This window comes from Callithrix jacchus, chromosome 10 (genome assembly GCF_049354715.1).
Source record: "Callithrix jacchus isolate 240 chromosome 10, calJac240_pri, whole genome shotgun sequence".
Taxonomy (NCBI): domain Eukaryota; kingdom Metazoa; phylum Chordata; class Mammalia; order Primates; family Cebidae; genus Callithrix; species Callithrix jacchus.
This window is the reverse complement of record NC_133511.1, coordinates 120,407,457-120,433,651: the sequence shown is the minus strand read 5'-3', so window position 1 is coordinate 120,433,651 and position 26,195 is coordinate 120,407,457. Positions and strand designations below refer to the sequence as shown.

General features: G+C 37.7%; 1 pseudogene; it reads left to right on the top strand.

Moving 5' to 3' along the window:
• Positions 1-14,522: 14,522 nt before the first annotated feature.
• The window catches only part of LOC118145523 (solute carrier family 22 member 25-like), a 47,704-nt pseudogene continuing 36,031 nt past the window's right edge, over positions 14,523-26,195 (top strand).

Here is a 26,195-nt window from a genome sequence, read left to right as displayed (position 1 = left end):
ATCAATCTTCTAGCCATGTCCTGAGAGAAGCAGTGTACTCTAGATCTGTGATAAGAGATGACAAACACCATATGTATCCTTGGGGTTACTATGAAAGCTTAGCCTTTCCTGAGCTACTTCCACTTGGGCCATTGCCTTTCATTAGCAGCAGGTCAGCTCTATCCATTCTGAATTCCAACTCTAGATTACAGAGACACCCTCACTGGTGGTTTTAGTGATAAAGAGACAAAAGTGAACTATGTTGTGATGTCACATACTACCTTTTCTCATGAAAGATACACACTCATGATGGTACCTAATGATTCTCGTACTCATAGAGCTTGGGATATAGTGGGGAAAGAAACAAAATAGTGAAGGAAGACTCTCACAAAGAGTAAAGATTCTCCTTGAAAAGATAATAAAGAAGATAAATCTTGTCCAGCTGCCTGGGAAATTCAGTCAGTCTTGCTGCCACAAGTAATAGAAGGATTTAGGATAGAGAAAATGAACTAGGAAAAATTATTTTTATTTAATTTTAATTTTTGTTTCATTTTATTTGTGTATTTAAAGACAGAGTTTCCTCTGTCACCCAGGCTGGAGTGCAGTGGGGCAATCACAGCTCACTGAAGCCACGCCTTCCTGGTTTCAGGTGATTCTCTCACCTCTGACTCTCAAGTAGCTGAGACCACAGGTGCATGCCTCTACACATGGCTAATTGTATTTTTAGTAGAGATTGGGTTTCACTATGTTGCCCAAGCTGGTCTCAAACTCCTGGGCTCAAGCAATCCACCTGCCTTGACCTTTTATTTTGTTTTTAATTGACTCAAAGTAATTGTACATATTATGGGGAACAGAGTGATGTTTTGATACATATAAATCTATAATCTTAAACACTTATCATTTATTTGTGGTGAGACCCTTCAAATCCTTTCTTATAGCTCTTTTGAAATATATAATATGATATTGTTAGTTATGGACACCTTACTGTGCCATGGAACACTAGAACTTATTTATCCTATCAAACTGTAACCTTGTACCTGCTGATGAACCTCTCCCTGTCTCCCCCTACCTTCTTCCTTCCCTAGTCTCTGACAACCACTATTCTACTATCAACTTCTATGAAATCAACTTTTCAAAGATTCTACATATGAGTGAACTCATGCAGTATTTGTCATGTGCTTCTCTTATTTCACTTAACATGGTTAATCCATGTTGTCATTAACATGCCATAATCCATGTTAAGTGGACAAGATTTCATTCTTTTTTTATGGTCATATTGTATTTCATTGAATATATATATACATATATATTCAATGAAATGTAATATATATATACATATATATTCAATGAAATATAATTTATATTCAATATATATATTGATATATATATCACACACACACACACACACACACATATATATATATATATATATATTAAAAAGTTTTCAAAATCTACTTATCTGTTGATGGTCACTTAGGTTAATTTCATATCTTCCCTATAGTGAATAGTGCTGCAGTAAACATGGGAGTGCATCTATTTCTTTGACAGAGTGTTTCATTTCCTTTGGATATATACCAAGTAGAGAGATTGCCAGATATTATGGTGGTTAACTTAATTTGTTGAAGATTCTTCATACTGTTTTTCATAATGGCTGTGCTAATTTACATTTCTACCAGTCATGTATAAGTTCCTCTTTCTCTACATCTTCACTGTCATTGGTTATTTTTATGACTTTTTGTTAATAGCCATTCTAATTCGGGTGAGATGATATCTCATTATGGCTTCAATTTGTATTTTCTTGATGATTAGTGCTGTTGAAAAGTTTTTTCATATACCTTTTGGGCATTTATGTGTCTTCTTTTGTGAAATATCTATTCAGATCTTTTGCCCACTTTCAAATCACACTTTATTTTTTACTGTTGAGGTCCTTTTGTATTTTAGTTATTAGTCCCTTGTTAGATGCATCATTTGTGAATATTTTATTTCATTCTGCAGGCTGTCTCTTCATGTCGTTGATTGTTTTCTTTGCTGTGTAAAGGCTCTTTAGTTTGATATAATTCCATTTGTATATTTTTGCTATTTTGGTATTACTTCTTTAAATGTTTAGTAGAATTCACCTGTGAAGCCATCAAGTCCTGGACTTTTCTTTGATGGGAGACTTTTTATTATTGATTTAGTTTCCATATTCTTTTATTGGCCTGTTGAGGTTTTCTAATTCTCCACGATTCAGTCTTAGAAGGTTTGTGTGTGTCTAGGAATTTATCTGTTTTTTTTTTTCTGTTTTCCAATGTTTTGCTTTATATTTGTTCGTAATAGTCTCTAAGGATCCTATTTGTGATATCAGATGTGATGTCTTCTTTGTCATCGCTAATTTTATTTATTCGAGTCATCTCTCTTTTTTCTTAGTCTGGCTAAGGCTTTGTTGATGTTGTCTTTTCAAAAAACAAATTGTGCTGATCTTTTGTATTTTTGTCTCTTTTATTTATCCTGCTCTGATATTTATTATTTCCTTTTTCTAATTTTGATTTTAGTTTGTTTTTGTTTTTCTAGTTCCTTTACGTGTAATATGTTTGTTTACTTGAGATCTTTAAATTTTTGATGTAGACATTTAATGCTACAAAATTCCCTCTTAGAATGGCTTTTGCTGTATCCTATAGGTTTTGGTATGTTATGTTTGCATTTTCTATTTTTTTTTTTTTTTGAGACAGAGTTTCGCTGCTGTTACCCAGACTGGAGTGCAATGGCATGATCTCGGCTCACCGCAACCTCCACCTCCTGGGTTCAAGCAATTCTCCTGCCTCAGCCTCCCGAGTAGCTTGGACTACAGGTGCACACCACCATGCCCAGCTAATTTTTGTATTTTAGTAGAGACGGGGTTTCACCATGTTGACCAGGATGGTCTCCATCTCTTGACCTCATGATCCACCCACTTCAGCCTCCCAAAGTGCTGGGATTATAGGCGTGAGCCACCGCGCCCAGCCTATGTTTGCATTTTCATTTGCCTCAAGGACTTTTTAAATTTTGTTTTTATTTTTTCATTGACCCAATGATTGTTTCGGAGCATGTTGCTTAATTTCCACATATTTGTACAGTTTCTGAAGTTTTTTGTGTTACTGATTTCTGGTTTTATTGCATTCTGGTCAGAAAATATATTTGATATTATTTTGATTTTTAAAAATTTGTTGAGATTTGTTTTGTGGCCTAACATATGATTTAACCTGAAAAATGTTCTGTGTGCTTCTGAGACGAATATGTCTTGTGCAGCTGTTGGATGAAATGTTCTGTGATTTTGGATCTAGGATGTGATTTAATTTCAATGTTTCTGTGTTGATTTTCTATCTGGATGATATGTCCATTGCTGAAAGTCTCCTATTATCATTTTATGCAGCCTATCACTTCATTTAGGTCTATTAATATTTGCTCCATATATTTAGGTGCTCTGATGTTGGAACATATATATTTATAATTGTTTTATCCTATTGCTGTATTGAACCCTTAACTATTATGATTGGTCTTATCTCTTTTTGCAATTTCTGGCAAAAAAAAAACCTGCAAAAAGAAACAAGACCATAATGTTTATTTTATTTGATGCAAGCATAGCTACTCCTATCCTTTTTTTAGTTTCCATTTGCAAGAAATATTTTTCTCCTTTTGTTCAATTTAAGTTTATGTGTGTCCTTATAGTTGAAATGAGTCTCTTATAGACAGCATATAGTTAAGTAAAAAAATTCATTCGATCACTCTATGTCTTTAATTTCAGAATTTAATCCATTTACATTCAGGGTAATTATTAATAGGTGAGGGTTTAACACTGCCATTTTGTTACTTGTTTTCTACTTGTTTTGTAGATTTTTTCCCCCTTTCTTTCACTTTTACAGTTTTTATTTGTGGTTTTCTCTAGTAGTATCTTTTAATTCTTTGTGTTTAGTTTTAGCATATCTATTATAGGTTTTTGCTTTGCAGTTACCACAAAACTTATAAAAAACGTTGTATAGTTATAACAAGTTATTTTAGATGACAGCAAGTTGACACTGATCACAATGAGAAGAGAAGAAACAAGATCATCTGGTACAACTTACCTCTTCTTCCACCTTTTGATTTTTGTCATGATTTACACCTTTATTTTGCTATCTCTTAACAAATTATTGTAGTTATTATTTTTGATAGTTTTTCCTTTTAGTTTTCATACTAAAGATATAAGTGGTTTACATGCCACAACTACAGTACTAGAGTAACAATCACATTAGGGCCCTTTTCTTTAACTTCAAAAAACTCTGCTTAGCATTTCTTATAGAACAGTTACGATAATGAATTCCCTCAGCTTTTTTCTTTGCCTGGAAAGTCTTTATTTCAACCCATTTCTAAAATATAGCTTTTCTGGGTACGATATTCTTGGCAGTCTTTTTCTTTTTTTTTTAGGCCTTTAGCATTCTGCAGATATCATCTCAATCCTTTCTGACCTGCAAAATTTCAACTACAAGTCGGCTTCCAGGCATATTGGATCTCCCTGATATATGATTTGCTTCTTTTTTTTCTTGGTGCTTTCAATTTCTCTATTTGCCTGCTCTTTGTGAATTTATCATAATGTGTCTTGGGATATTCTTGTTTGGGTTTAATCTGATTGGTGACAAGAAATAATGTTTAAATAATAAAAATAGCATATTCACTTCTTATGTCTTTCATAACAAAGTATCACAAACTTAGGGACTTAAAAAAAAGAAATTTATTGTCTCACAGTCCTGGAAGCTGGAAGTCTGAGATCATTTTATTGTAAAGGACTTGACCTCTACAAAGGCTATAGGGAAGAATCTATTCCAGACCTTTCTTCTCACTTCTGGTAGATCCTTGGATATAGTTTTCCAGCCCTAATCTTCACATGGAATCTTCCCCATGTATGTGTCTCTGCATTCAAAATCCCCTCAACTTTTTTCTTTTTCTTTTTCTTTTTTTTTTTTGAGACGGAGTTTTGCTCTTGTTACCCAGGCTGGAGTGCAATGGCGCAATCTCAGCTCACTGCAACCTCCGCCTCCCAGGTTCAAGCAATTCTCCCACCTCAATCTCCTGAGTAGCTGGAATTACAGGCACCTGTCATCATGCCAAGCTAATTTTTGTATTTTTGTAGAGACAGGGTTTCACCATGTTGATCAGGTTGGTCTTGAATTCCTGGCCCCAGTGATCCATCTGTCTCAGTCTCCCAAACTGCTAGGATTATAGGCATGAGCCACCATGCCTGGCCTAAAATTTCCCCTTCTTATAAAGGCACCAGTCATACTGAGTGGGGGTCCCACCCTACTCCAATATGAACTCATCTTAACTGGTTACATCTGCAACAACCCTGTTTCTGAGTAATGTCACATTCTGAGGTATTTAGAGTTAAGACTTCAATATATAAATTACTTTGGTGGGGAGGCACAATTTAACCCACAATTAATGGTGAGTTTTCATAAATTGTTTAAATTCACCCCTTAACTTTCAAAGATGTCCTTTACCAGGGGTCTAAAAAGACCAAATGAGAGTAGCAATTTTCAAAACTGCTTTTCGGGATCTGCACAGGCAGCAGAACCTTTTACAGATAGAGTGAGATTCATTAGAAATACTGATTTATAAAAAGCTGATGGTGTAATCCCATTTTGGGATATATCCTCAAAGGAATATAATATATTCTACTATAATGACACATGGGCATGCCTGTCTGTTGCAGCAGTATTCACAATAGCAAAGACATGGAACCAACCAAAGTGTCCATCAACAGTAGACTGGCTAAAGAAAATGTGGTACATATACACCATGGAATACCATGCAGCCATAAAAACAAATATGTCCTTTGCAGCAACATGTGTGGAGCTAGAAAACATTATTCTAGGCAAAGTAATGCAGGAACAGAAAACCAAATACCATGTGTTCCCACCTATAAGTGGGACCTAAACAACAAGAATACATGAACACAAAGCACTACAGACAATAAGACCTACTTGAGGATACTGATTGGGAGGAGGGAAAGGATTTTTAAAAATCCTGAAAAACCTGTGGAGTACTTTGCTTATTACCTGGGTGACAAATAATCTGTATGCAGAACCCCTGTGACACAGTTTACTACATAACAATCCTGCACATATACCCCTAAACCTAAAATAAAAGTTAAAAAAAAAAAAGCTGATGGTCAGAGGATCAGCTTGCAGTTGTGCATAGAGAGCATACAAAGTAATTTTTATTTTTTCTGAATGCTTAATTTCTATTGTTCTTTTTCAATTTATTGCTTCTGTCTTCTTTTTCCAGGAAAAAACTCTCAAGAAAAATTAGTAAAAATGATTGCTACACAAAAGTGACCAAATTTTAAGAAGCTTTCATGAGGTAATTGGAGGAAATTCAGAGAAAAAATACAGGAAAAGAACACACCAGAAGTTTTTTTTCCCCTGCAACCAGCAAGATTATACACTAGATACATAATTCTCAATTATAATTATGGCATTAATTTGCATTAATTTTTTCAAAATTACCTTGTGTGGACATGTAATCTCTTGAATAGTCTGATATTTTTGGGAAATACTTTTAAAAATTATAAATTTATCAATAAATTGCTAGTAGATAAGATGATTTGGTAACAAAAAAAAATCATGGAATTAGGATATGGCTGACCGGTGTATGAAGCGCCATGTGATGAATTCATAAAGCTGCAAAAGTCAAAACAATACTTCATGTGCAACCAGAAATCAAAGTAAATCCAGAAATAGAGACCTATATATATGTATTTAATACATATACTTTTGACATAAGTCATTGGAAAATAAAAAGAATATACTAAATAACACTAACTAACTCTTTGTAAATACATTCACTAAATAACAATAGTCACTTTTCAATGGTGGAATTTTAATTACTTTTTTTGTAATTTTCTCTCTGTATATTTTAAACAAATAGCAGGTATAATTTAAAATATTATAAAGATATTGTTCAAATTGAAGGGCAAAGGTCAGGTTCAACAATTTTCAAACTGTATGTACATTTAATAAAATCACTATAAATAAAAAATTATATTTCAAATGATGTGAAAGGCTAATTAATAAATGAAAGGCTGTTCAACTATAGATTAAAGTAATTTCAGGCAAACTCACATAACCAAACATAAACTTTGATTTTAAACAGCAAAGATTTTAAAGTGTCAATGATTATCAGAGTGGGCAAAGATACACTGAAATGGACATTCATTATAGTTTAATTGTTACTGAAATGACCTAGGGATTTCGTCTAGGTTCTGCAGCTGACCACACAAAAAACCAAGCATTGAAACAATGAGTATTGCCAGGGAAGAAGGCTTTATTCAAGTGCTGCACCACAGAAGATGAGAGATCAGTCTCAAATTCATCTTCCTGACTGACTAAAATTAGGGGTTTATATAGCAGGGAAGGAAATGTAACCATGTGTGGGAGAATAGGAATTAGGGTAGGTAAGGAAGAGAAGTTGGTTAACAAAAAGCAGGTGGCTTCTTAGGCAATCATGATGGGTGAGGGTCTGGTGTCTGATTGTATAGATGCAGTGGTCTGGTGAGTTTCAGTTCCTTGGTAGTATCTGTAAGGCCTGATGGTTGGGTTCCTAAAAAAGGAACTCAGATAAAACAAATGTAACTGTCTCAGTTTTAAGACTGGGAAAATTTCTATGTTTATTCAAAGAAACGATAAACATCAGTTCTATGGGACAACTGGGCCAGCTTTAATCCCCCACATTTTTATTTATCAGTTTCTCAATCATGGGGAATATGGTTATTGATTTTTCTGGCTGCTTCATGGTAAGGAGGGGCATCATGGACAACTTCATACCTAGGGTGACCACATGGCCACTCAGGAATCAAAGGTTGATCTAATACTCAAGTCTTCTTCTGGAATACAGTATTTCTCTCTCCAGTTCCCTACTTCCACCAAAGATAAAACACAGTAGAACCATCTCTTATTAATGTTACATAAAAATGTTTTTAAAAGAGAAAACTAAATTTTACTATTGCGTGGTGTATTATTAGTGTTAAAACTAATTTTAATAAACCCTTATAAACAAATATATCTAATTCTAATCAGTTTGACCATAATATAATATTTCCATAAACTTTTTTTTTTTAATTTTTATTGGATTTTAGGTTTTGGGGTACATGAGCAGAGCATGCAAGACAGTTGCGTAGGTACACACATGGTAGTGTGCTTTGCTTTTCTTCTCCCCTTCACCCACATTTGGCATTTCTCCCCAGGCTATCCCTCCCCACCTCCCCCTCCCACTGGCCCTCCCCTTTTCCCCCCAATAGACCCCAGTGTTTAGTACTCCCCTTTCTGTGTCCATGTGTTCTCATTTTTCATCACCCACCTATGAGTGAGAATATGCGGTGTTTCATTTTCTGTTCTTGTGACAGTTTGCTGAGGATGACGTTTTCCAGATTCATCCATGTCCCTACAAACGACACAAACTCATCATTTCTGATTGCTGCATAATATTCCATGGTGTATATGTGCCACATTTTTCCAATCCAGTCTATTATCAATGGGCATTTGGGTTGATTCCAGGTCTTTGCTATCGTAAACAGTGCTGCAATGAACATTCGTGTACATGTGTCCTTATAGTAGAATGATTTACAGACTTTTGGATATATACCCAGTAATGGGATTGCTGGGTCAAATGGAATTTCTAATTCTAGGTCCTTGAGGAATCACCACACTGTCTTACACAATGGTTGAACTAATTTACACTCCCACCAGCAGTGTAAAAGTGTTCCTATGTCTCCACATCCTCACCAGCATCTGTCTCTAGATTTTTTAATGATCGCCATTCTAACTGGCGTGAGATGGTATCTCAATGTAGTTTTGATTTGCATTTCTCTGATGACCAGTGATAATGAGCATTTTTTCATATGATTGTTGGCCTCATATATGTCTTCTTTTGTAAAGCATCTGTTCATATTCTTTGCCCATTTTTTTTTTAAATTTTTTATTGCATTTTAGGTTTTGGGGTACATGAGCAGAACATGCAAGACAGTTGCGTAGGTACACACATGGCAGTGTGTTTTGCTTCCTTTCTCCCCTTCACCCACATTTGGCATTTCTCCCCAGGCTATCCCTCCCCACCTCCCCCTCCCACTGGCCCTCCCCTTTTCCCCCCAATAGACCCCAGTGTTTAGTACTCCCCTCCCTGTGTCCTTGTGTTCTCATTTTTCATCACCCGCCTATGAGTGAGAATATGCGGTGTTTCATTTTCTGTTCTTGTGTCAGTTTGCTGAGGATGATGTTCTCCAGATTCATCCATGTCCCTACAAACGACACAAACTCATCATTTCTGATTGCTGCATAATATTCCATGGTGTATATGTGCCACATTTTTCCAATCCAGTCTATTATCAATGGGCATTTGGGTTGATTCCAGGTCTTTGCTATTGTAAACAGTGCTGCAATGAACATTCGTGTACATGTGTCCTTATAGTAGAACGATTTATAGTCCTTTGGATATATACCCAGTAATGGGATTGCTTGCCCATTTTTGAATGGACTTGTTTGTTTTTTTCTTGTAAATCTGTATGAGTTCTTTGTAAATTCTGGATATCAGCCCTTTGTCAGATGGGTAAACTGCAAGAATTTTTTCCCATTCTGTTGGTTGCCGATTCACTCTAATGACTGTTTCTTTTGCCGTGCAGAAGCTGTGGAGTTTGATTAGGTCCCATTTGTCTATTTTGGCTTTTGTTGCCAATGCTTTTGGTGTTTTGGTCATGAAGTCCTTGCCTACTCCTATGTCCTAAATGGTTTTGCCTAGGTTTTCTTCTAGGGTTTTTATGGTGCCAGGTCTTATGTTTAAGTCTTTAATCCATCTGGAGTTAGTTTTAATGTAAGGTGTCAGGAAGGGGTCCAGTTTCTGCTTTCTGCACATGGCTAGCCAGTTTTCCCAACACCATATATTAAACAGGGAATCCTTTCCCCATTGCTTGTTTTTGTCAGGTTTATCAAAGATTGGATGGTTGTAGATATGTTGTGTTGCCTCCGATGCCTCTGTTCTGTTCCATTGATCTATATTTCTGTTTTGGTACCAGTACCATGCTGTTTTGATTACTGTACCCTTGTAGTATAGTTTGAAGTCCAGTAGTGTGATGCCTCCTGCTGTGTTCTTTTTGCTTAGAATTGACTTGGCTATGTGGGCTTTCTTCTGGTTCCATATGAAGTTCAAGGCGGTTTTCTCCAGTTCTGTGAAGAAAGTCAATAGTAGCTTGATGGTCATAGCATTGAGTCTGTAAATTACTTTGGGCAGTATGGCCGTTTTCACGATATTAATTCTTCCTAACCATGAACATGGAATGTTTCTCCATCTGTTTGTGTCCTCTCTTATTTCGTTGAGCAGTGGTTTGTAGTTCTCCTTGAAGAGGTCGTTTACATTCCTTGTAAATTGTATTCCTAGGTATTTTATTCTCTTTGTAGCAATTGTGAATGGCAGTTCGTTCTTGATTTGGTTCTCTTTAAGTCTGTTATTGGTGTATAGGAATGCTTGTGATTTTTGCACATTGATTTTATATTCTGAGACTTTGCTGAAGTTGCTTATCTGTTTCAGGAGTTTTTGGGCTGAGACGATGGGGTCTTCTAGATATACTATCCTGTCGTCTGCAAATAGAGATAATTTGGCTTCCTCCTTTCCTATTTGTATACCCTTTATTTCTTTTTCTTGCCTGATTGCTCTGGCTAGAACTTCCAGTACTATATTGAATAGGAGTGGTGAGAGAGGGCATCCTTGTCTAGTGCCAGATTTCAAAGGGAATGCTTCCAACTTTTGCCCATTCAGTATGATATTGACTGTTGGTTTTTTGTAAATAGCTTTTATTATTTTGAGATATGTTCCATCAATGATTTCTATTTTTATAGTTTCTTTTAAAATTGACCTTGAGATCTCTTTCTTGAGACCATTAATAAACCAAGAGAGTAACCTTCTATGACTTTTTTTTAACCCTGACAAGGTAAAAGTTAGGTTCAGGTGGATTGGTCAGGTGAGACACAATGAATAAGTGAAACCAAAATCATAAAACTAGAAATGTATTACTTACAGGTCCTAAGGAGATTAGCAGTGTCAACAAGAGATCAACAGGAAGTCTGGAGGTGACAGAGAGCTCAGCAGGTGAGGGCCTAGAAAGAGAAGATTCATGGAACACTGCTTTTATTAAGGTCAATGGGCATTATTTCTTGGGCTTTTCAATGAGGGTTGAACATTGGCTAGTTTAAGAAACACTTGTGAAGGGGGAGCTTATTTGTATGATTCTGGTGTTGACCATTAGATTTTACTGTGGTCAGCTGATGTAGGGTGTGTGGATTTAGGATCAGTGGGATGGGGAACAAGTTATATTACAATCACACAGAGAGAGAAAGTTTTAACTAGGCCAGAGGTAATGGGGTATAACTGGGTTTGAAATAACTTACATCAGATCTGAAAATAAATACCAAGGTAGCAAGTATATTAAACAAATGTATGACACTATTCTGTTTTCAATTTATTTTTAAAAATTTTGCATTTTTGTTAGTACAGAGTAGGTATATGTATTTTATGAGGTATGTGGGATATTTTGGTACAGCCCTACAATGTGTAGTAATTACATCAGGGTAAATGAGGTATCCATTACCTGATGCATTTATCCTTTTTGTTGCAAATAATTCAATTATACTCCATTAAATTATTATTGACTGTAATCACCCTACTGTGCTATCAAATATGAAATATTATTTATTCTTTCTAACTATTTTTGGTATCCATTAATCATCCCCTCTTTGTCCTCACACCTCCTGCTACGTTCCTCAGCCTCTGGTAACCATCATTCTACTAGTTATCTTCATGAGTTTCATTGTTTTAATTTTTAGCTCCCACAAATAGGTGAGAACATGTAAAGTTTGTCTTTCTGTGCCTGGCTTATTTCACTTAGCCTAATGACCTCCAGTTCCACCCATGTTGTTGCAAATGACAAGATCTCCTTATTAATGGCAGATTAGAACCCTTGTGTTCATGTACCACCTTTTCTTTACCTAGTCATCTGCTGATAAACACTTGGGTTGCTTTCAAATGTTGGCTATTGTGAGTAGTGCTGCAAAAAACATGGGACTATAGATATTTCTTCAAAATTCTGATTTAATTTCTTTTGGATATACACTTAGAAGTAGAACTGCTGGTTCCTGTCGTAGCTCAATTTTTAGGTTTTTAAAGAGCCTCCAAACTCTTCTCCATCGTGGTTGTACTAACTTACATTCTCACCAACAGTGCATGAGTGTTCCTTTTTCTCCACATTCTAGCCAGCATTATTTTTGTTATTGCCTGCCTTTTAGATAAAAGCCATTTTGACTGGGGTGAAATGATAGCTCATGTAGTTTTGATTTGCATTTCTCTGATGATCAGTGTTGTTGAGCACTTTTTCATATACCTGTTTGTCATTTGTATGTCTTCTTTTGAGAAGTGTCTATTCAGATATTTTGCACATTTTAAAATCAGATTATTAACTGTTTTTCCTGTAAAAAAATTTATTTTGAGCTCCGTATAGATTCTGGTTATGAATTCCTTGTCATATTGATAGTTTGCAAGTATTTTTTCTCATTCTGTGGGTTTGTCTTCACTGTTGATTGTATCCTTGGCTGTGCAGAAGTCTTTTAGCTTGATGTGGTATCATTTGTCCATTTTTCCTATGGTTGCCTCTGCTTCCGGGGTTATTACTTAAGAAATCTTTGCCCACTGCAATGTCCTGGAGAGTTTCCTCAAGGTTTTCTTTTAGTAGTCTCATAGTTTGAGGTTTCATGTTTAAGTCTTCAGCATACTTTTCTTTTATTTTTGTGTATGGCAAGAGATGTGGGTCTAGTTTCATTATTTTGTGTATGAATGTCCAGTTTTTCCAACAGCATTTATTGAAGAGGCTGTTTTCCCCGTTGTAGGTTCTTGGCACCTTTGTTGAAAATGAATTCACTCTAAATGTATAGATTTTGTTTCTGGGCTCTGTATTCTGTGCCATTGTCTACGTATCTGTTTTATGGTAGTATACTTTGAAGTTGGATAATGTGATTCCTCCGTTCTGTTCTTTTTGTTCAAGATAGCTTTGGCTATTTTGAATCTTATATTTCTGTATAAATATTTGGATTGCTTTTTACATTTCTGTGAAGAATGTCCTTGGTATTTTGAAAGGAATTGTACTGAATCTATATATTGCTTTGGGTAATACAAACACTTAACAATATTGATTCATTCAATCCATGTACCTGGAGTATCTTCCCAGTTTTTGTTTCCTCTTCAATTTCTTTCACCAGTGTTATATAGTTTTTATTGTAGAGATCTTTCACTTAATTGGTTAATTTTATTTTACTTGTAGCTGTTGTAAATTGGATTACTTTCTTGATTTCTTTTTCAGATTTTTTGTGTCGGCATATAGAAATGCTACTGATTTTTGTGTGCTGATTTTATATCCTACAACTTTACTGAATTTGTTTATCAGTTCTAGTTTTTTGGTGGAGTCCTTAGGTTTTTTCAAATATAAAATTATATCATCTGCAAACCAGGATAATTTGAATTCTTCTTCTCCAGTTTGGATGCCCTTTATTTCTTTCTCTTGTCTGATTGCTCTACTTAGGACTTCCATACTATGTTAAATAACAGTGATGAAAGTGGGCATCCTTGTGTTCCAGATCTAAGAAAAAGGCTTTCAGTCTTTCCCCATTCGATACGACACTAGCTGTGGATCTGTCATATATGGCTCTTACTATGTTATGTCCCTTCAATATCCAGTTTTCTCAGAACTTTTTTTTAATGATTTGAACTTTTATTTTAGATTTTGTGGGTACTTTTATTTTGGATTTGTTACATGAGTGTATTGAGTGATCCTTAAGTTTGGGGCATGACTGATCCCATCACCCAGGAAGTGAGGACAGTACCCAACAGGCAGTTTTTCAACCTTCCCTCCCTGTATCGCTCCAGAATTTCAGTGTTTTAGAATCCACATCCTAATTTATTTTCATCTGCATACATGCCCAGAAGCAGGATTGCAGGATCATGCATTAGTTCTAGTTTTAAGTTTTTGAGGAACTTCTATACTGTCTCCCATAATGGTGCACTAATTTTGTTAAATTTTACTTTAAGTTCTGGGATACATGTGCAGAACATGCAGGTTTGTTACATAAGTAAACATGTCCCACGGCTGTTTGCTGTACCTATCAACCCATCACCTAGGTATTAAGCCCAACATGTTTTACCTGTTTGTCCCAATACTCCTGTGACCTATTATCATAGTTCTTAGCTTCTTTGGATCGAGTTAGAACATGCTCCTTTACCTCAACGAAGTTTGTTATTACCCACCTTCTGAAACCTACTTCTGTCAGCTCATCTGAGGACTTTTTATCATAAAGGAATGTTGAATTCTAGCATAGGCTTTTCTAGCATTGTTGGAAATTATCATATGGTTTTTGTCCTTCATTCTGTTGGTATGATGTATCACATTGATTGACTTGCATATGTTAGATCATTCTTGCATCCCTGTGATAATTCTCACTTGGGCATGATAAAAATTTACCCTCAGCCAGGGTGCCCTCCTGAGAATCTCAGTCAACTCAAACCTGAGGACAGAGAAATGTCATCACTTCATCCATCCCATGGCAGCTCTGTCACCTGAATGGGACATTCTTCAACATGGGTAAGCCAGATATGAAACTATGTGTAAATGGCTGGGTGTATGACAGAAGCTCCCTCCTCTCCCACCATCACGACTGAGGTAAGAGGCTTTGTTTTCCTTTCATGAGCACATGACCTGGGTGTTTATAAATAGCACAAGTAATGACCACACTTCCAGCCTTTGGTCACATGTAGGTGCTTAGTCTTCATTTTTTCAGCAAATATTAAGTGCTTCTCTATGAAATGCCAGGCACATACATATTTAATGAGGCTAATGAATTCAAAACTAGAAATGTACCCTGTCATAATAGTGACTTTATTCTTGGGGATAACAAAGTTTAAGCAAATAATTCATGCCTCTGTCATGAATGTTATGCTAGGTCAGTAAGCCTCAGCCTGTGGATGCAAATTAAAAACATCTGGAAGGTTGATCAAAACCTCCATGCTTTGACTGCACCCACATAGCAGTCGTAGGAGAAGGAGTGCAATGTCATTCAGGATTTGGTAAACTTTTAAAGGTTTACAAATGTTTACACTCCATGGCCAAGTTTGAGAACAGCACTTACTATGGAGTAAAAGTGGTTATTAATATTACCTACAGGTTTAGGGGAAGCTTCTTAGGGAAAGTTATATTTAAGCTGAGGCCTGAGTGATAAAGGTCAGGTAATGCCAAAAATTAAAGCTAGAGAGAAATATGGGGCCTGCTAGAATGAAACAATCAGGTTATGTTAAGGAGTTTTGATCGGGTTCCACTGAGGGGTTATAAGCTGCTGTGAAACTCTACTGTTCTAGCTTCTATTTTTTCTAGTAGTATCTGGTATGTGGCTTTTAGTCCCTGAATTTAGTGGCTAAATTCCTATTCACAGCTGGAATGACTGTGGGAAGCATTCCATATGGCAATTTATCAGACAGATGAGCATCTCTGTTTCACAGATCTCTTTATTAGTGCATATTAGCATATTTCCATTAGTTTATGAATCATTCATTAATTTAAAAAATATTTCTTGCAAATCACAGTGTCCTGCGGATACCCTGGTCCTCAGGGATCTAGAGTCATAAGTGGAGAATTACAATCTATATGGTCAGGGCTATTTTGCCAGCACTGAGTGCTATGTACAAGACGTAGAAATGGCATCTCCATTAGATCTGGAAGCATTTCAGGCCAGGGTTTGGAAATGCACTACCAACAACATGTGGTTTAGAAAGATGAGAATTGTTACTGTCTTAGTCCATTTTCTGCTCCCATAACAGAAGGTCACAGACCGGGTAATTTATTAAAATAATAGAAGCTTATTTGTCTAATGGTTCTGGAGGCTGGGAGGTCCAAGAGCATGGCAGCAGCATCAGGTGAGGGACTTTGTGTTGTATCAGCCTTGGAAGAAGGTGGAAGAGCAAGCAATGGCACAAGACAGAGAAAGGATGGGGGCTGAACTTCATTTTCTTATCAGGAGCCCCTCCCATGATTACTAACCCACTTTCAAGATAATTCTATTAATTTATTCATGAGGGCAGAGCCTCACTGAAGGTCCTACCTTGTAATACAATCACAACAGCAGCATGAGTCTGGTGGGGATATACAACCATAGTATTTACATACGGGAACTAAGAAGGAGATGTTTCCTGACACGAGATTCAGCCTGTTTGAAGATGCAAATATGGAAAACAGTGTTGTAGACCTTTGCCAGATGTACCATGTTTAGTCTTCCCTTAACCTGGTTAACTGAAGGCTTGTAGGTGCCAGAGCATGACCATCACATTATAGTTCCCCAAGTGTGTTGGGTAGGCATTCCTGTAAAACCAGTAGCATTATAGCAAAGTGCCATTGATTATATGTTAAAAAATTGATGCTAAAATTCTGAATTTTTGTTTTTGAAAGAGCAGCTCTTTAAAGTGAAGTTCTGTAATTATGTAAGGTAATCAATATGAAAGCTGCTGTCACAGTTGTGTCAGAACTTTGGAGTATACTGTGGCTAGCAATGTCTCTTGGGAAATAGGCATCCAACCATTACCATTATCCAAGCATATAACCCACGAGTGACATGGGAGAACTAAGGTGCTTATCATCTGCCAGCATCTCATTATCCATTGCCTTAGCCATAAACTGTGATCTCCACAGGTATGGCAGTAAATATAATTCATGAGTGTTCCGAGTCATGGTGTTCATTTCTAACAATTCGGTAACTTAGCACTCTATGGGGGCATTATGAGAAAATGCTGATAGGTCAATTTTGATGGATCATAAGGTAGTGGAAATGGAGGATCAGGGCAGGAGATGGCCGTGGAAAACTAAATTAATCTTAGTGGTTAAGATAATCTAAGGATTTCGAACTTCATTGGAAAACTGAAGGTAAACATTAAATGACTTTGCACTGAGGGTCACGATCAAATTGATATTTTTTAAATAACATACTCAACTATTCACAGTATTCTAAAGCTAACAGCAGTCTAGAATTCCATTAATTATAGAATGAATAAAATGATAAGAAATATTCACATAATTGATTTTTATATAGTAAAGGTAATAAATAAGCTCTCTGTGCATTAACATAGATGAGTATAAAAACAATTTTATTAAGCACCATAAGAACAACAAAAATGATTGCATACTATACCTACCATTCCACTTATATAAAAGTCAAAAATAAGGAACTGTGTTATAATGTTGGGAGTCACAAAAGGCCTTCTCTTTAGAATTTTTTTTTTTTAATTTTTTATTGGATTATAGGTTTTGGGGTACATGAGCAGAGCATGCAAGACAGTTGCGTAGGTACACACATGGCAGTGTGCTTTGCTTTTCTTCTCCCCTTCACCCACATTTGGCATTTCTCCCCAGGCTATCCCTCCCAACCTCCCCCTCCCACTGGCCCTCCCCTTTTCCCCCAAATAGACCCCAGTGTTTAGTACTCCCCTTTCTGTGTCCATGTGTTCTCATTTTTCATCACCCACCTATGAGTGAGAATATGCGGTGTTTCATTTTCTGCTCTTGTGTCAGTTTGCTGAGGATGACGTTCTCCAGATTCATCCATGTCCCTACAAACGACACGAACTCATCATTTCTGATTGCTGCATAATATTCCATGGTGTATATGTGCCACATTTTTCCAATCCAGTCTATTATCAATGGGCATTTGGGTTGATTCCAGGTCTTTGCTATTGTAAACAGTGCTGCAATGAACATTCGTGTACATGTGTCCTTATAGTAGAACGATTTATAGTCTTTTGGATATATACCCAGTAATGGGATTGCTGGGTCAAATGGAATTTCTATTTCTAAGGCCTTGAGGAATCGCCACACTGTCTTCCACAATGGTTGAACTAATTTACACTCCCACCAACAGTGTAAAAGTGTTCCTTTTTCTCCACATCCTCTCCAGCATCTGTTGTCTCCAGATTTTTTAATGATCGCCATTCTAACTGGCGTGAGATGGTATCTCAATGTGGTTTTGATTTGCATCTCTCTGATGACCAGTGACGATGAGCATTTTTTCATATGATTGTTGGCCTCATATATGTCTTCTTTCGTAAAGTATCTGTTCATATCCTTTGCCCACTTTTGAATGGGCTTGTTTGTTTTTTTCCTGTAAATCTGCTTGAGTTGTTTGTAAATTCTGGATATCAGCCCTTTGTCAGATGGGTAGACTGCGAAAATTTTTTCCCATTCTGTTGGTTGCCGATCCACTCTAGTGACTGTTTCTTTTGCCGTGCAGAAGCTGTGGAGTTTGATTAGGTCCCATTTGTCTATTTTGGCTTTTGTTGCCAATGCTCTTGGTGTTTTGTTCATGAAGTCCTTGCCTACTCCTATGTCCTGAATAGTTTTGCCTAGATTTCCTTCTAGGGTTTTTATGGTGCCAGGTCTTATGTTTAAGTCTTTAATCCATCTGGAGTTAATTTTAGTGTAAGGTGTCAGGAAGGGGTCCAGTTTCTGCTTTCTGCACATGGCTAGCCAGTTTTCCCAACACCATTTGTTAAACATGGAATCCTTGCCCCATTGCTTGTTTTTGTCAGGTTTATCAAAGATTGTATAGTTGTATGTATGTTGTGTTGCCTCCGGTGCCTCTGTTTTGTTCCATTGGTCTATATCTCTGTTTTGGTACCAGTACCATGCTGTTTTGATTACTGTAGCCTTGTAGTATAGTTTGAAATCCGGTAGTGTGATGCCCCCCGCTGTGTTCTTTTTGCTTAGAATTGACTTGGCTATGCGGGCTCTCTTTTGGTTCCATATGAAGTTCATGGTGGTTTTTTCCAGATCTGTGAAGAAAGTCAACGGTAGCTTGATAGGGATAGCGTTGATTCTGTAAATTACTTTGGGCAGTATAGCCATTTTCACGATATTAATTCTTCCTAACCATGAACATGGAATGTTTCTCCATCTGTTTGTGTCCTCTCTGATTTCGTTGAGCAGTGGTTTGTAGTTCTCCTTGAAGAGGTCCCTTACGTTCCTTGTGAGTTGTATTCCAAGGTATTTTATTCTTTTTGTAGCAATTGCGAATGGCAGTTCGCTCTTGATTTGGCTTTCTTTAAGTCTGTTATTGGTGTAGACGAATGCTTGTGATTTTTGCACATTGATTTTATATCCTGAGACTTTGCTGAAGTTGTTTATCAGTTTCAGGAGTTTTTGGGCTGAGGCGATGGGGTCTTCTAGGTATACTATCATGTCGTCTGCAAATAGAGACAATTTGGCTTCCACCTTTCCTATTTGAATACCCTTTATTTCTTTTTCTTGCCTGATTGCTCTGGCTAGAACTTCCAGTACTATATTGAATAGGAGTGGTGAGAGAGGGCATCCTTGTCTAGTACCAGATTTCAAAGGGAATGCTTCCAGTTTTTGCCCATTCAGTATGATATTGGCTGTTGGTTTGCCATAAATAGCTTTTATTACTTTGAGATACGTTCCATCGATACCGAGTTTATTGAGGGTTTTTAGCATAAAGGGCTGTTGAATTTTGTCAAATGCCTTCTCTGCGTCAATTGAGATAATCATGTGGTTTTTGTTTTTGGTTCTGTTTATGTGGTGAATTACGTTTATAGACTTGCGTATGTTGAACCAGCCTTGCATCCCTGGGATGAATCCTACTTGATCATGATGAATAAGTTTTTTGATTTGCTGTTGCAATCGGCTTGCCAATATTTTATTGAAGATTTTTGCATCTATGTTCATCAAAGATATTGGCCTGAAGTTTTCTTTTCTCGTTGGGTCTCTGCCGGGTTTTGGTATCAGGATGATGTTGGTCTCATAAAATGATTTGGGAAGGATTCCCTCTTTTTGGATTGTTTGAAATAGTTTTAGAAGAAATGGTACCAGCTCCTCCTTGTGTGTCTGGTAGAATTCGGCTGTGAACCCATCTGGACCTGGGCTTTTTTTGTGAGGTAGGCTCTTAATTCCTGCCTCAACATCAGACCTTGTTATTGGTCTATTCATAGTTTCAGCTTCCTCCTGGTTTAGGCTTGGGAGGACACAGGAGTCCAGGAATTTATCCATTTCTTCCAGGTTTACTAGTTTATGCTCATAGAGTTGTTTGTAATATTCTCTGATGATGGTTTGAATTTCTGTGGAATCTGTGGTGATTTCCCCTTTATCATTTTTTATTGCATCTATTTGGTTGTTCTCTCTTTTATTTTTAATCAATCTGGCTAGTGGTCTGTCTATTTTGTTGATCTTTTCAAAAAACCAGCTCTTGGATTTATTGATTTTTTGAAGGGTTTTTCGTGTCTCAATCTCCTTCAGCTCAGCTCTGATCTTAGTAATTTCTTGTCTTCTGCTGGGTTTTGAGTTTTTTTGATCTTGGTCCTCTAGCTCTTTCAATTTTGACGATAGGGTGTCAATTTTGGATCTCTCCATTCTCCTCATATGGGCACTTATTGCTATATACTTTCCTCTAGAGACTGCTTTAAATGTGTCCCAGAGGTTCTGGCACGTTGTGTCTTCATTCTCATTGGTTTCGAAGAACTTCTTTATTTCTGCCTTCATTTCGTTGTTTACCCAGTCAACATTCAAGAGCCAGTTGTTCAGTTTCCATGAAGCTGTGCGGTTCTGGGTCGGTTTCTGAATTCTGAGTTCTAACTTGATTGCACTATGGTCTGAGAGGCTGTTTGTTATGATTTCAGTTGTTTTGCATTTGTTGAGCAGTGCTTTACTTCCAATTATGTGGTCAATTTTAGAGTAGGTGTGATGTGGTGCTGAGAAGAATGTGTATTCTGTGGATTTGGGGTGGAGAGTTCTGTAAATGTCCACCAGGTTTGCTTGCTCCAGGTCTGAGTTCAAGCCCTGGGTATCCTTGTTGATTTTCTGTCTGGTTGATCTGTCTAGTATTGACAGTGGAGTGTTAAAGTCTCCCACTATTATTGTGTGGGAGTCTAAGTCCTTCTGTAAGTCATTAACAACTTGCCTTATGTATCTGGGTGCTCCTGTGTTGGGTCCATATATGTTTAGGATCGTTAGCTCTTCTTGTTGTATCGATCCTTTTACCATTATGTAATGGCCTTCTTTGTCTCTTTTGATCTTTGTTGCTTTAAAGTCTATTTTATCAGAGATGAGAATTGCAACTCCTGCTTTTTTTTGCTTTCCATTAGCTTGGTAAATCTTCCTCCATCCCTTTATTTTGAGCCTTTGTGTATCCTTGCATGTGAGATGGGTTTCCTGGATACAGCACACTGATGGGTTTTGGATTATTATCCAATTTGCCAGTCTGTGTCTTTTGATTGGTGCATTTAGTCCATTTACATTTAGGGTTAATATTGTTATGTGTGAATTTGATACTGCCATTTTGATTCTAAGTGGCTGTTTTGCCTGTTAGTTGTTGTAGATTCTTCATTATGTTGAAGCTCTTTAGCATTCAGTGTGATTTTGGAATGGCTGGTACTGATTGATCCTTTCTATGTGTAGTGCCTCTTTTAGGAGCTCTTGTAAAGCAGGCCTGGTGGTGACGAAATCTCTGAGTACTTGCTTGTTCGCAAAGGATTTTATTCTTCCTTCACTTCTGAAGCTCAGTTTGGCTGGATATGAAATTCTGGGTTGAAAGTTCTTTTCTTTAAGAATGTTGAATATTGGCCCCCACTCTCTTCTGGCTTGTAGTGTTTCTGCCGAGAGATCTGCTGTGAGTCTGATGGGCTTCCCTTTGTGGGTGACCTGACCTTTCTCTCTGGCTGCCCTTAGTATTCTCTCCTTTATTTCAACCCTGTTGAATCTGACGATTATGTGCCTTGGGGTTGCTCTTCTTGCGGAATATCTTTGTGGTGTTCTCTGTATTTCCTGCAATTGAGTGTTGGCTTGTCTTGCTAGGTGGGGGAAATTTTCCTGGATGATGTCCTGAAGAGTATTTTCCAGCTGGGATTCATTCTCTTCGTCCCCTTCTGGTACACCTATCAAACGTAGGTTAGGTCTTTTCACATAGTCCCACATTTCTTGGAGACTTTGTTCATTCCTTTTTGCACTTTTTTCTCTGATCTTGGTTTCTCGTTTTATTTCATTGAGTTGGTCTTCGACTTCAGATATTCTTTCTTCTGCTTGGTCAATTCGGCTATTGAAACTTGCGTTTGCTTCGCGAAGTTCTCGTATTGTGTTTTTCAGCTCCTTTAATTCATTCATATTCCTCTCTAAGGTATCCATTCTTGTTATCATTTCCTCGAATCTTTTTTCAAATCTTTTTTCAAGGTTCTTAGTTTCTTTGCATTGATTTAATACATGATCTTTTAGCTCACAAAAATTTCTCATTATCCATCTTCTGAAGTCTAATTCCGTCATTTCGTCACAGTCATTCTCCATCCAGCTTTGTTCCCTTGCTGGTGAGGAGTTTTGGTCCTTTCTAGGAGGCGATGTGTTCTGGTTTCGGGTGTTTTCCTCCTTTTTGCGCTGGTTTCTTCCCATCTTTGTGGATTTGTCTGCTGGTCGTCTGCGTAGTTGCTGACTTTTCGTTTGGGTCTCTGAGTGGACACCCAGAATGTTGATGATGAAGTATTTCTGTTGCTTGGTTTTCCTTCTACCAGTCTAGCCCCTTCGCTGTACGACTGTTGAGGTCCGCTCCAGACCCTGCTTGTCTGGGGTGCACCTCTAGTAGCCGTGGCACAGCAAGGGATGCTACCAGTTTCTTTTTCTGCTCTCTTTGTCCCAGGATGATGCCTGCCTAATGACAGTCTTTTGGATCTAGAGGGGTCAGGGAGCTGCTTGAGGAGACAGTTTGTACTTTATAGGGGTTTAATTGCTGAGCTGTGCACTCTGTTGTTCATTCAGGGCTGTTAGGCTGCTATGTTTGATTCTGCTGCAACACATCTCATTAAACAACCCTTTTTTTTTTTTCTCAAATGCTCTGTGTTGAGGGGTTTGGGCTTTATTTTTGGATGTCCGATCAGGTGTCCTGCCCAGCTCAAAGGCAGACTAGCCACTGTTTGGCTGCCGAGGCTCCGCCCTGCTGTTGTGATTCGCGCTGTTCCTGCCGGCTCTGCTGTGGTCTCCGCCACGCCCTGCGGCGGAGTCTCTTCGTTGTAGCGTGTTGCCTCAGCAACGGCAGGCTGCGTCAGCAGTGGGCGTGTATCTCAGTAGGGACGGGTTGCCTCGGCAACGGCTGGCTGCGTCAGCAGTGGGCGTGTATCTCAGTAGGGGCGGGTTGCCTCGGCAACGGCTGGCTGCCTCAGCAGTGGGCGTGTATCTCAGTTGGGGCGGGTTGCCTCGGCAACGGCTGGCTGCCTCAGCAGTGGGCGTGTATATCAGTTGGGGCAGGTTGCCTCCGTAGTGGTGGACGCCCCTCCCCCACAGAGCGTCTCGGACCGTCTGCCCGGGATAGTTTGAAATCGCGGTTTTGTTCGTCCCACTGGGTATCCCAAGCGATCTGTCCCTGCAATCCCCTGGGCTGGGCTACTGTGCAAGTCTCGTTCAGTCTCAAGTCCAGCCCTCTCAAGTCTCAGGTTGCCGGTTCAACAAGGCACCCGGACAAGCGCGCCCTGTGGGGATTGCTGGGTAGGGCCGGCCGCCGCCGCCCCGGCTGCTGGCTTCGCCAGGCAGACCTACTGCCTGGCGTCCGTGTCTTTTTATACTTGGGAGTTTCCCCGTTCTGTGGGCAACAAAGATCAGTCTGGAAATGCAGCACTGACTCACCGTTTGCGAATTCAACGCGGGATCCAATCCTGGGTTGTTCTCACAGCGCCATCTTGAGTCGAAAACTAGAATTTTTTAATTAAAATTGCATTAAATGTACACAGCAGTTTGGATAAAATTGCCATTTTTTAAATATTAAATTTTCTGATCTATGAAAATGATAAGAGCTATTCCTAAATTTTAATTTTAATTTACCATGCAATGTTTTCTATTTGTAAAAAGAAAGTTATGTGTTTTCCATTAAATTTATTTCTAATAAATCTAGTTCAGGCCCTGAAGTTGCTTTTTGTGATTTTAATTTTTAATTAGTCTTTGCTACTACATTCAAATGCCATTGAATTTACATATTAAGCTTACACTCTGCCACCTTGATGAATTCATTTATTAGCTCTAATATGTTATTATGGATTCCTTAAAGTCTTCTATTACACAATAATATCTTTTGCCTCTGTTTCTGTTTCTAAAACAGCTAGGACTTTTAGTACAATATTGATTTTAAGTAGTGAGACCTGATACCCTGACCTTGTTCTCTAATCTTAGGTTAGAATTGAAGCTTTCACTATTGTGTGTGATGTTAAATATAGTATTGTTTTTAGATGCCCTTAATAATGGTTAATGTTTCCTTATATTTATAGCTTTCTGAGTGTTTTTATTGTGAAGTAATTTTGATATATAATGAACACTACTTTTTATAATACCATATTTTTACTGTACCTTTTCTCTATTTACATATGTCTAGATAAACAAACGCCATTGTGTTTCAACAGCCTATAGTATTCAGTACACTAGCATGCTATACAGGTCTATAACCTAGGAGCAATATGCTGTACCATTTAGCTTAGATGTGTAGCAGGCTGTACCATCTGGGTTTGGGTAATATACTCTATCACATTCCGACAACAAAAATTTGCCTAACAATGCATTTCTTAAAACGTATTCCTGTTAAACAATGCATGACCATATGAGACTAGAAAGTATAGGCCTTCCTTACATTCAGAAAACAGGAAAGCAATGGTGATTATCCAAACAGACTGCACAACAATTAATAATTAATGAAACACTAGACTTTACATTTAGCACAACACAAATTTCTCTTCTTTGGAATATTAAGCAGGTACACCCCAATTATCATGCTCCTCATTGTGTGAGACAGTGTCCTCATTAATTTGGCCATGAATTCCCTTAATGTATGTATGACTCTGTTTCTCTATTCCTTCATGCTTTAATACCATTTTCTACTTCATAACATGGGAATCAATATATAGTATTAACTACCTATACTTCTTTAAATTTATATATATATTTAACAAAATTAGTGACATTGTTTGGCTTACATATCTTTTAATTTGCATGTCATATAAATATCATCTCATTATTCTTGTTTTATGGACACTCCATTCAGTTTTTAAGATACACATAGATTCCTCTGTGTGCCTCTAGTTCACTTTTCTTTTTTTTTTTTTTTTAATTTTTTATTGGATTATAGGTTTTGGGGTACATGAGCAGAGCATGCAAGACAGTTGCGTAGGTACACACATGGCAGTGTGCTTTCTTTTCTTCTCCCCTTCACCCACATTTGGCTTTTCTCCCCAGGCTATCCCTCCCCGCCTCCCCCTCCCACTGGCCCTCCCCTTTTCCCCCAAATAGACCCCAGTGTTTAGTACTCCCCTTTCTGTGTCCATGTGTTCTCATTTTTCATCACCCACCTATGAGTGAGGATATGCGGTGTTTCATTTTCTGTTCTTGTGTCAGTTTGCTGAGGATGATGTTCTCCAGATTCATCCATGTCCCTACAAATGACATGAACTCATCATTTCTGATTGCTGCATAATATTCCATGGTGTATATGTGCCACATTTTTCCAATCCAGTCTATTATCAATGGGCATTTGGGTTGATTCCAGGTCTTTGCTATTGTAAACAGTGCTGCAATGAACATTCGTGTACATGTGTCCTTATAGTAGAACGATTTATAGTCTTTTGGATATATACCCAGTAATGGGATTGCTGGGTCAAATGGAATTTCTATTTCTAAGGCCTTGAGGAATCGCCACACTGTCTTCCACAATGGTTGAACTAATTTACACTCCCACCAACAGTGTAAAAGTGTTCCTTTTTCTCCACATCCTCTCCAGCATCTGTTGTCTCCAGATTTTTTAATGATCGCCATTCTAACTGGCGTGAGACGGTATCTCAATGTAGTTTTGATTTGCATCTCTCTGATGACCAGTGACGATGAGCATTTTTTCATATGATTGTTGGCCTCATATATGTCTTCTTTCGTAAAGTATCTGTTCATATTCTTTGCCCACTTTTGAATGGGCTTGTTTGTTTTTTTCCTGTAAATCTGTTTGAGTTCTTTGTAAATTCTGGATATCAGCCCTTTGTCAGATGGGTAGACTGCAAGAATTTTTTCCCATTCTGTTGGTTGCCGATCCACTCTAGTGACTGTTTCTTTTGCCATGCAGAAGCTGTGGAGTTTGATTAGGTCC